This window comes from Mirounga angustirostris, unplaced genomic scaffold, assembly GCF_029215605.1.
Source record: "Mirounga angustirostris isolate CCGP_5_RB_7025 unplaced genomic scaffold, mMirAng1.0.hap1 SCAF_7, whole genome shotgun sequence".
Lineage (NCBI taxonomy): Eukaryota > Metazoa > Chordata > Mammalia > Carnivora > Phocidae > Mirounga > Mirounga angustirostris.
Genome location: NW_026991715.1, coordinates 49,560,149 through 49,572,538, shown reverse-complemented (window position 1 = coordinate 49,572,538; position 12,390 = coordinate 49,560,149). Strand labels below are relative to the sequence as shown.

The 12,390-nt window shown below is 40.8% G+C and overlaps 1 protein-coding gene across 4 annotated transcripts in view; it reads right to left on the bottom strand.

Annotated features, from left to right (window-relative positions):
* The window catches only part of RGS7BP (regulator of G protein signaling 7 binding protein), a 101,758-nt gene that overhangs the window by 68,718 nt on the left and 20,650 nt on the right, over positions 1-12,390 (bottom strand). The gene's annotated exons all lie outside the window — the stretch shown is intronic.

Below are 12,390 nucleotides of genomic sequence, written 5' to 3'. Positions count from 1 at the left end.
TGTAGAACCACAAAAGATGCCAAATTATCAGAGCAATCTTGAGAAAAGAGTATAAAGCTGGAGGTATCAGAACCCCAGATTTTAAAACACACTACAAAGCTATAGGAATCAAAACAGTATGATATTGGCACAGAAATGGACACATAGATCAACAGAACAGAATAGAGAGCCCGGAAATAAACCCATGCTTATATGGTCAATTAATCTATGACAAAAGTGGCTAGAATATACAATGGGGAAAAGACAGTCTTTTCAATAAATGGTATAGGGAAAACTGTACAGCTACATGCCAAAGAGTGGAACTGGACCACTTTCTCATACCATACACGAAAATAAACTCAAAATGGATTCAAGACCTACATGTGAGCCCTGAAGTCATACAACTTCTAGAAGAAAACATAGGCAGCAATCTCTGGCATTGGCCTTAGCAACATTTTTCTAGATAGAGCTCTTGAGGCAAGGGAAACAAAAGCAAAAATAAACTACTGGGACACAGCAAAATAAAAAAGTTTTCGCACAGACAAGGAAACATCAACAAGATGAAAAGGGAACCTACTGAATAGGAGAAGATATTTGCAAATGATATATCTGATATGGCGTTAATATCCAAAATATATAAAGAACTTCTACAACTCAACACTAAAAAAAAATCCAATTAAAAATGTGCAGAGAAACTGAATATACATTTTTCCAGAGAAGACATCCAGAGGGCCAACAGACACATGAAAGGATGTGCAACACCACTAATCAACAGGGAAATGCAAACCAAGGCCACAATGGCATATCACTTACACCTGCCAGAATGGCCACTATCAAAAAGATAAAGAAATAATAAGTTTTGGCAAAGGATGTGGCAAAAAAGGAACCCTTGTGCACTGTTTGGTGGGGATGTAAATTGGTGCAGCCACTGTGGAAAGCAGGAAGGAGGTTCCTCCAAAAATGAAAAATAGACATACCATACAACTCAGTAATTCCACTATTGGGTATTTACCCCCCAAACCCCCAAAACACTAATTCGAAAATATATATGCACCCCTATATTGATTATAGCATTAGTTACAATATCAAGATATGGAAGCAACCCATGTGTCCTTCAATAAATGAATGGATAAAGAAGATGTATACAATAGGATATTATTCACCCATAAAAAAGAAAGATCTTGCCATTTGTGACAACATGGATGGGGTTAGAGGGTATTATGCTAGTGAAATAAGACAGAGAAAGACAAATACCACATGATTTCACTTATTATGTGGAATTTATAAGACAAGACAAACGAACAGACAAAGTAGAAATAGACTCATAAACACAGAGAACAAACTGGTGGTTGCCAGAGGAGAGGGGATGGGGGAATGGGCAGAATGGGTGAAATTCAGTGAGAGATCCAGGCTTCCATTTATGGAAACAATAAGTCATGGAGATGAAGGGTATAGCCTACAGAATATAGTCAGTGGTATTGTCATGGTGTTGTATGGTGGTAGATGGTAGCTATATTTCTGGTGAGCATAGCATAACAGAGATTTGTCAAATCATTATGAAACTAATATAATATTGTGTGTCAACTATACTTCAATTTAAAAAAAGCAGAGAAAAAGAATTAACTATACATATGGTTTAGGTTAAGTAGGTAAAATAATGCATAGTTATTAGGTTTATTAACTTTTAAAATTCATAAATCCACAAGAAAACATGTTAAAGCAGAAGGAAAAAGGAGCTTTGTAATTAATTGGTTGGGTCAGTTATGTATAAGACTATGATTTCTCTTGGATTTCTTTCTTCTTTCCCACTCTTCCCACATGGATGCCTTCAGGAATTTAACAGAGTGAAGTTTATCATGCGATTCTTCATGTATGTACCAGGCTTTCAATGGTGTATTAGTTAAATACACCATTGTGATATTAGTTAAATATCAGTTTGACAAACTAGGCAGAGATATTCTTCCCATGATCATTTCTTTTATGGGTCCTTCATAAAAGTCAAGAGTCTAACACTAAAATCATGTTTCTGTGAAGGAATTTCCATCATTGTCTAGAGCACAATGGTTTGCAATATAACTTTTGGAGGATCTGACCTGATGCGGAGATAGAGCTTAGAGAAACTCGTGGCTAACATATTTCTAGGATATTTCTCTTGAGTATAAATGATTTTAGCCAAGTTTCTAGTGAAAAGGAAAGCTCAGAGGCTCCAAAGCGTATATCCCTACAGGTACAGTTGAAACTCACCCAGTGTCACTTAGACTGGCAATTTGGTGGTTAATACGTTGGCTATAACTCTATAACTTAAACTGTTATTTTAAGCTGAGACGCAATTACATACTCCTCCAGCAGTCTTCTGGTGAAAAGCTAAGGACTTCTCTTTGAGTGTGGAGCTCTCCATCTGGCAAAAACCACACTCATAATACGTCATCTCCAATTTCCCTTTATGGTTTTTTGTTTTTTTTTAAATGTACCAGAACTTAAAGACACTCATGATGCACACTGAGTGTAGAATCTTCCTAGAATTTTATGATTATTGTTCAGAGCCTTTTATCATTATCTTGATATTAAGTTTTGATATCATTATTTGATATTAAGTTTTTTCTTATCAGCTCACTTTTATGGTTACTTTCTAAAGTTATTCAACTAAGTTTTTATGCTAGCATCTCTCTCTTTTTTTCAAGATTTATTTATTTATTTGAGAGAGAGAGAGAGCGCATAAGCAGGAGGGGCAGAGGGAGAGGGAGAGAATCTCAAGCAGATTCCACGCAGAGGGTAGCACCTGATGCAGGGCTCAATTTCATGACCCTAAGATCACCACCAGGTGCCCCTACTAGCAGCTCTCTTTTTGTTCCTCCTATGTCATATTACCTAATCAAAATTACAGCATAAATATAAACAGGTTTGGAAACCAATATAACTTGACTCTTGATAAGCTTACGACTTGGCTGGTGGGGCAGAAGTCCAAGGCAGGTTTAGAAGACGCTTGCTAACATGAGCATCAATCAGTTGGTTTTACAGAGGGAATGGGGAGCTTCCCTTAATCCAGTGACTCAGGTAAGTGAAGGTCAGGTAAAATAATACCTATCGTACTTGAAATGTAGGTATTCTGTGTTGTTGACTGACATGCTACATGTGCGCTTTATGTACATTTTGTTTTGAAAAGTGAAGTGTGTGGTATGTCTTCCTTGCCTTGATTAGAAATCAACCCCCCTCTGCACAAAGATGAGTTGCAGGAGTAAGTGCAAATAGGGTCAACATCTTCATCCTACAACTACTACTACTACTTCTAAACACATTTGGATTTCTTTAATGTGAATGTACATAGCAGTCAACACCAGAAGGAACATAATCACCCTGGTTATAAAACATTTCCTTTTTCTCCTTGCTCTCCCTGATGCCCACTGAATTCCTCACATGGTTTCTCTCAGAATTTTCTGTATTTCTCTAATTTCTTCACCATGATCCCCATCTCTTGCTCCCAGCTGAGGTTTGCCCATAAAAATCAGAACGAACTTCCTTTTGCTGCTATGGCTACAGGCTTCTGTCTTCGAACTTGGCCCTGCTCCAAGATTATGGGCCACTTTTTTAGCTGTTCCTTGATGTCTACTGAAGACGTTTACCTATCCAAAGAGACTTGCGGACTCCAGCTCGGAAAGCCCGTTATGCAGAGCAAGACTATGTTGACTTGGAAAGTTACAAACTATCCTTCTCTGCAAAACAGAGATTTAAATTGGCACCTCTAATAGTAATTTATGTCAGTCATGACCGTACCCCAAGGGCTCGTCTGCATGGACACCCAGACAACTAAGTCTCTTTGAATCTTTTTTGTGTTATATCCATTTTGATTTCCAGGTCTCTCTTCCAAAAAACTATATTTTTGCCTTAAAAAAAACCAAAACAACAAAAAACTGACATTAAGCTGTTTCACTGACAGTTACTGTCCAAACACATGAAACTACTTCTTGAGGCCAAGACCTAAATGGTGTTGGCAGGACCATTTAATCTCTGTAAAGGAGGATGTACAGCTTCCCATCTGCTGTGGGAGAAAGTGAAAATCTAGCGCACCTAAAAGCCATAGGAATTTATTCAAGTTTTATGTGAAAAGGAATAGGAATGTGAAGAAGTGTTATTTTATGTGATGTAAGGTTGAAGATATATTAACTTTCCCTGTCATTTGACAATCAACTTCCATTTATAGCTTTTTAAGCTGACTGTATATTTTGCTCTTTGATCATGGTGGTTAGCTGGAGAGGTGGGCCTTGTAGGGAGCAAATTTTCAAAGGGAAAATGCACAGGGTAAGGGCAGAATCAATCCTACCCCAAACATTCATTTGTGTTTCTTGTGGCCATTATTCCAACCAGGTGATACACTGAATATATGGCGTGCAAACTGGGGGCAGGCATCTGATGCATCCCCCTGGGTCCTGACAAGAGAAGTGTGCACATTTGTCATGTGTCCTTCTGCTCACAGTGTAAGTCAGGATGCAGAGAAGCACATTCTTCCAGCACAGCAAAATTTGTTGGTATGTGTGTCAGCGGCCACCACCCATGGCCTTCCTCACCTGCCACCATTTTCTCACCCCTCCTGTCTGGACTTCTGTTCCCATTGCCTCACTGGCTGCTCCTGTCAAGGTCACCAAGAACATCTCACAGAATCCACAGTCCCTCTGTCCTCCTCTCGTTAGACCTTTCCGACATTTCCATAGCCTTAGGCACAACCATCATACCTTCCATCTTGAGACACTTTTTCTCTGGACGTCCAGGGCCCTGCAACTCGAAATCCCTGGCCCCTCCTCAGTCTCCTTAACTGGATCTCTCTTTTCTTTATAAACTTTAAGAGTAACTCAGTGCTCAGTCCTTCGCTCTCTTCTGGTTTCTGTCTACATTTTCTCTCTAAGCGAACTCTTCCAGTCCTAGGGTTTTAAATACCACTTCCATGTCAGTGACCTTCAAATTTAAATGTACAGCCCTGACCTTTCCTCTGAGCTCCAGACTTATCCTAACGGACACTGGCTTCTAATGGATCTTAAGGAATGCCTGAAGGAATCTCCAAGTTATGATGTCCAAAGAAAGCCGTTGATTTTTGCTCTCTCATCTCTCAAAATGCTCCCCACCAAGACCTCCCTGTTCCACGACACGGTGGTACGGTGCGGCCAGTTGCTCAGGCCAGAAGCAGAGGCCTCAGTTTTGAGTCTTCCCTTTCCCTCATCCCTGCCCACCCTGCCCCCTCCAGCCCTCAGTCCATCTGGAAGTCCTTCTGGCCTTATCTCTAAAACAATACCATGAGCCACTGTCACCAGAGCAACTGATTTCTCTCTTGCCCTCAGTCATCATTCCCAACACATTTAAAAAACAGGAATCTCCTCCTCCAGTGGCTCCTTACATTTTGAATCCTATCCCCTCTTCCCTGTGACGTAACAAGTTTGCATAGCTTTTGACTCCTTCCTTGACCTTGTCTTATCCTTCTCTCCCACGCTGTCACCATATTCCAGTCTGTCAGAATCTGGAACTGGCCAAGTTTGTTCCTGCCTCAGGGTCTTGGCACTCACCTCTCCTTCTGCCTGGAATGCTCTGCCCCCGATCTTCACTGGCTGGTTCTTTACCATTTGGGTCTCATCTCAAATGTCACTCTCTCAGAGAGGCCCTACCTGGCACCTAAACCAGCTGCCCTTTCCCTGGAAGTGACACACTTGCTGCCACATTATGCTTTTATATTAGATTCTTTGTCCGTGTACCACATTTGTAATAATCTTATTTGTTTTCTTATTTATTGTGTGTGTCCTCTATCAGATATAGATTCCAGGAGGATGCATCATGTCTGCTTTATTTCCTGGGTCACCCTCAGTGCCTGGTAAATAGTAGGTGTTCAATCAATCTTTGTTGAAAGAGTAATGTAGCTCAGAAACAGACGTGAGGGAGAAAAGTTGGAGTAACCTCTAACCTTTACTTGTAACACATTTTTACCTCAATGTGCATAATGACAAAGAGACATAAAGCTTTGGAAGGGTGTGAAATTGGTCTTAAAATCCAGGTGACTTGTAGACACTCAAGTTAGTCTATGAAGAAAAAATATCAGGTGATGATATTTATGTTGAATTCCTCCACCTGGCACTTTTGAGGTCAATGGTTCTCGACTTTGGTTGACCTTTGGAATCAGCTGAGTAGCTTGGGTCTCACCACCAGAGATGCTGATGTAATCGATACGGGTTGTGGCCTGGCCATGAGGGGTTGTAAGATCTTTCTGGGTGATTCTATATGCATCCAAAGTTGAGAACACTTGTCCTAGAGGATATTTTTGGATCTCATGAAATATACTTCCCAAAGCCCATAAAATGGAAAGTAGAGCCATTTGTCTTAGAACCTAGTATTAGAGGTTTTTTTTACTACGACCAGGGTTGGCCTGAAAAAGCCTTCCTTATCCTGGCCGAGTTTGGGTATCACCAACCACATTGGTCCCTCTAAAGCTGGGAAGGCAACACAAAGGCTAAGACTTTCCGGAAGCCACGATAAGAGAATTGAATGCAGGTGGGGAATGATGTTTCACTCAAGAGGAAAGAAATGAAGGGGCTGCCTGTGTGATTCAATGGTTCTCACCTGGATCATATCAAGACATGGAAGAATTCTCAGGGATGGCATCCAGGGGATGCTAGTGCAGGGGGAGAGGTTAATTGGTAACAGCAGCTTTATGTTAGCGTTTCCTTGGGAAATGATGGCACAAGAGTGGTGAGCCAAAGTCCCATCAGTGTGTGTATGGGATGAAGCTATGAGGAAAGAGCCAGCGACTCAAGAGGCAAGAGCAATACCCCGGGGGTTAGTCTGGTAATATGGGCGATTCAGGCTGCAGCGGGGGCTGATTCCGCAGCGAATGTAGGATGAGCCCCCTGCTACCCAAATGCATGGGAGCAGAATGGCCTTGCCCGGGAGTGTGGGGAGCACTGGACACCTGAAGGTTGTGGGAGGGCCACTAAAGTTAAGAGTAGTGCAAAGGAGAGAAACTTTGTTTTATTATTTATAGAGGTATTCCAGTAGCTGATGCTTTTACTTTCTCTGTGAAGCGGGAGAGGAGATCATCCTCAGGTTTTTTTTACCTCATGTTTTTAAATGGAAATGGCCTTCTAAATACCTAGAAAAGCAAACACAGATGCTCTAACATTCAAGTTCCAGAAATAAAAGGTGATTATTTTGATACTTGAAAAGGTATTTACACAATTTCTCCTAAGAGTAAATGTTCTTTAGAAAGCCCATTCTGCCTTTCTCTGTTTTGCAGATTAAGCCTCATTGTTCTAGGGAGCTCTTTCTGTTTTGGTTTATGAAAACAGACACTGAGCTGATACAGCCCAGGTACAGCTTCAGGAAAGAAAAGATATCACCCAAACTGTGGTGGAGCTTGCACTGTTTCAAAAGAGATTTAGTCTGATAACATGAAGTGCTTGTTGAGCTCTTCCCATATATGGGCTCCAGCTCCGTTTTCATCCCTTAAATTAGCCTGACTGTAAGTATAAACCTGTCTTTGGTGAACTCCCTCCTTTTTATTTTTTCTGAAAGACAGCCTGCTGAACAGATTTATGGAGCAAAATCTTGCAAGACCTAAGATTCTCTCTAAAAATAGCACTTAGCAATAAGGAATTTTTATTTTTTAGTTGAGTATGTATGCACATAGCCAAAAAAGGGAAATCTGGCAGGTAGGAGACTCGAGGATCCAGCAGGAGGTGAATTTCCAAGATGATAAATTTTGATAAGGTCTAAACATTTTAGTCTCTCTGTTACTCTAGTAGCAGATTACCTAAATCCCCTATGTGGTTTGAAAGATTAGATTATCTCTAATTCTTGCATTGCAACATACACAAACTCAGAATCATACCTGCAGAGGCAGGCTCAGCACACACATGCACAGACAAGATGTTTTTCCAGGATCTCTGAATTTTTCTTTGTATTCTTAGTACCAGGTACTGAAAACCTCAATGCCTAGCACATGGAAGAGTGCATAATAAATGTAGGCTGAATGAATGAATGGACAAGCAATGTGTTTGCAGACTGGCTTATAGCAGATGTGACCCTGTTGTATGGGGCAGTTTTTTTCATGGACCGAAACTGGGTTGTTAGAAAGCTAATGAGAGGCTAACTCCACAGACCTCCTAGCACACTCCCCAGGGGCAGAGTTTTGTTTTCTCAGTGTGCAAGCTGACTAATGTCACCAGTGACTTTGAGTTAATAACCACAGAATTTTTTCATAATGAAAAGAATAAATAAAGATACTTTTTATAGTGCTTATAATTTTCCTTAGAAACTTTTCTTTTTTTTAAAGATTTTATTTTATTTATTTGACAGAGAGAGAGAGAGAGAGACAGCTAGAGAGGGAACACAAGCATGGGGAGTGGGAGAGGGAGAAGTAGGCTCCCGGCCGAGCAGAGAGCCCGATGTGGGGCTCGATCCCAGGACCCTGGGATCATGACCTGAGCTGAAGGCAGACGCTTAACGACTGAGCCACCCAGGTGCCCCTTAGAAACTTTTCTTAAAGGTCTTCTAATATTGGGGCACCTGGGTGGCTCAGTCGTTAAGCGTCTGACTTCAGCTCAGGTCATGATCCCAGGGTCCTGGGATTGAGTCCCGCATTGGGCTCCCTGCTCAGTGGGGAGTCTGCTTCTCCCTCTTCCTCTGCCCCTACCCCCTGCTCATGCTCATGCTCTCTCGCTCTCTCTCAAATAAAATCTTTAAAAAAAAAAAGGTCTAATACTGCAGGAAAATAGAAAAATATAGATACGTCCTTTTAAATCAGTGTTGTTCTGCAGGAGATAATTGTCATTTCTTTGGCTGTCCCAACATCCGACCCTTCGTTCTGTTGGGAGATTCCCTATTATCCATGGTGTTGAGGGGTTCCAGTGTCCTCCTTCCCACTGTGGAAGCTGAAAGCAAGAGGGCCTTTCTCCTGGTGCGGGTAGCGAGGACGCCGCACCTGACCAACTAGGGCTTTGAATCTATAGTTTGTGACCTAAGAGGAAGGGATGGTTCTGACTTATCTGAGCCAGCAGCGTCGAGCAGTGGCATTGGCCGGGACAACACTTTAGCCAGCCTGTCTCTATTATGTAGTCTGTGCAATCTCTTTGGTTCGTGTCCATTTTCCAAGCCCTCCCTCATGTTGCCCTTTTGATTGTGTGATCCCCGCAGAACTACATAACCTCCCAAAAAGTCCTCCTACTTAAAGTATTCAGAGGAACCTGCTCTTCCTTGCAAAAAAAATCCTAATATATCACCTCAATTACTGATCAGTAACAGAACTAAGCCTGTTCCTGGCATTTGTAGAGAAAATGAAGGGAAAAGCAAAAAGTTAGAAATTATCTAATAAATTTGAGTCATAGTCAGCCATACTTGAATTCTTGTTGTGGCACAGTGGAAAGTCCAGTGGCCTTGGGATGAAGAGGTCATGAGTTTGAGTATTGGCCCTATTTATCGACCATGTGACCTTGTGCAAGACACTTTGTCTTTGTCAGCCTCCATTTCCTCAACTGGAGCACGAGAATAAAAATATAACACAGGTATATTCTCAGGACAAGATGAGATTATTTTTATCATGAAAGCACTTTTAAAACTTCAAGCTATTTTAATCATTCCAGGCCAACAAAATTTCTTCTCTATAATTTCATTTTGTACATAATCCACATCTGTTACATATTTCCTAGTTTCCTTTTTGGATATTGCCTGGGAGGTAAAATACTCGGGCCTTCAAATTTTAGTGCTAAAAGTACCTTATATCATTACTTCACGTGTAGGCAGTAAAGCTTAAACTCTGTTAAAAAGGTGAGTAGATGACTTCCTTCTTTCTCATTTCAAAAGCTAAGTTTATATTTGACCCAACTTAGCTCAGTCCCAGACAGACAGACACACGCACATAGTGCAGAGCCCAAACCACGGGGCTTTTGCCTGTGGCTCACCAGATCCTTCAAAGCTACCATCTGAACTTTGGCTTCCATCTAAAATGAATGGTTGAAACATAGTTTCTCATTTTAGTCATATCATTGAGTACAGAATTAAAGTCCTGCCCATGGAGGCTCTTCGGTGGCTAGAAATGGAGGAGTTCTGGTTTTGTGACCCAGCTAAAGGAAGGGTGTCTGAGCTGAGATGGAGATGCAGAGAAAGGGAGGTGGCCTGATGAATTACAGTCTGAAATCTGATTATTGGACTTGGATGATGCAACCCGAATTGTTTCTGGGCAGTTGATGTAACTCTTCCAGCACAGGGCAGGGCAAAAAGGGGAAAGCAAAGAGGGTCCCCAGTGTGTACTGCTCTCCATGCCAAGCCCTGGGAACACCCCCTTGAGGAAAGAGGAAGGGAGGCACCTGGGGGCCATTTGCTTGGACGGATCCTCTGTCTCTGGCTCTCAGACTTGTTCATGCATCAGAATCACTGGAGACAATAATAAATTCTGGAGCCCAGGTCATGCCCTACACCATGTAAATCAGAATCTCTGAGGGTGAGACCCTGGCTCTAGAGTTTTTGGAAGCTCCCCAGGTGATTTCCATGGCATCACACCGCTGCTCTATGTTGTTCTCGCACCCTATGTATTTCAATAAAGCTTGTGAATTGAAACCATCAATGTCCACCTTTCTTCCCCCACCCCCCCGCCCCGTCCTCTACCAAGTCCTGGTCCTCTTGAAACCCCGAGCCCAACAATGAAAGTCAATATACATTCATTATATTATATGCATACACTGTGTTGTTTTGAAAACCTTTCTAAAGGCCTAATCACTTTTATAACACAAAAATACTTGCCTTAAACCCAAAGTCATTTTGTAGTGTAATAACCTTTATCGGTGGCTCATCATTTCTCTCAGGCATTCTTTCTGAAATGAAATATTCTATTCTTGGTGCTAAACCACAGAGGGATTATTCTTGAGCACTTGAAATAATAATCTTTTTTTAGTACTGAAATGGTGAAAAAAAAGTACGTTTTTCTAATCAAAATATAATCTTCCAAACTATTTTTATCATTTTCATCCCAAACTGTTAGAGCTATGCACTTGTACAATTCTTTCTCTGGATTACAATGAAAATCTTACCAATACTGCAAGGTGTTTTTGGTTAAGGAATACTGGACTAAGTTGTAATATTAATAGTAACTGGTATGTATTGAGTGCTTATTATGTGTTCAGTGTTTTGCTTAGTGCTTTACCTACATCACCTCATTTGAGTCTCAGAGCAACCAGGGAGGATGGGTGATATTATTTTCCTACTTTTTTAGGGATGGAAACAGACATGAAGGAGATGGGAACACTCTGAGATCACACCTTGGGTAAGAAGCTAAGTTATTACCTTCACAGAAACATGCATGAATGAATGGGACTTTGTTGAGCATTGGTGTGTCTAAAGGTGTGCTCAGTCCTTTCACTGATGTTCTCATTTTATCGTCATAACCACCAACATACCAGGCAAAAAATGTGACAGAATGTTCTAGAAAAGAGATCAAAAGCCTTCTCCCCTGGCTCTCTGGCCTCCTGACTTTCTCACTCTAGCTTCCTGTCTAATTATTCTCTCTAAGCAAATGGGGGCAGACCCACCAGTACCCAGAACAAATACTGTAGGACAATTCATTTGTCTCATTTTTTTTTTTTTTTTTTTGCCTCTGGATCTTTAGTTCCTAATAAGGAAGATGAACAAGTTTAAGACTAATACCTTTTTTATAAGTAACTTAGAGGAGAAGCAGAGCATCAGGTTTTTGCATCTACCTGCGTTATAAATACAAGAACTAGAACTTTACCTATATAAATAAATAATTATTTTTCATATTTTCTCCACTTATATTCAAGACTGATATTCAAGGCTTGACAGTGTGAGTAGATTTTGCTCCTTAACATTTAATACAGAATATTTAGAAAATACAGATGTGTAAAAAGAAGGTGGAAGTCATTTATCTAGAAAGTAAAAATCTGGGTGTATATCCTTGCAATTATATCTAGTTATATAATTTTCATTTTGGTTCAAAAATGGGGTTGTTATGTGAAACTGTTTTTATAATATGCTTTTTTTCACTTAATGTCATTTTATTTTATTTATTTATTTTTAAAGATTTTATCTATTTATTTGACAGAGAGAGAGAGCGAGAGAGGGAACACAAGCAGGGGGAGTGGGAGAGGGAGAAGCAGGCTTCCCGCCAAGCAGGGAGCCTGATAGGGGGCTCGATCCCAGGAGCCTGGGATCACGACCTGAGCCAAAGGCAGATGCTTAACGACTGAGCCACCCAGGTGCCGCCACTTAATGTCATTTTAAATGTCTGCACAGTATCTTAGCACCTGGCTGTATTAATCAATCCTCTATTGGATATTTAGATCATTTCCCGTTTTTTTTTTTTTTTTTTTTTTTTCTGTTACAAGTCATGCTATAATGTGCACACACATTTGTGCAGCTCAAGGAAATGTA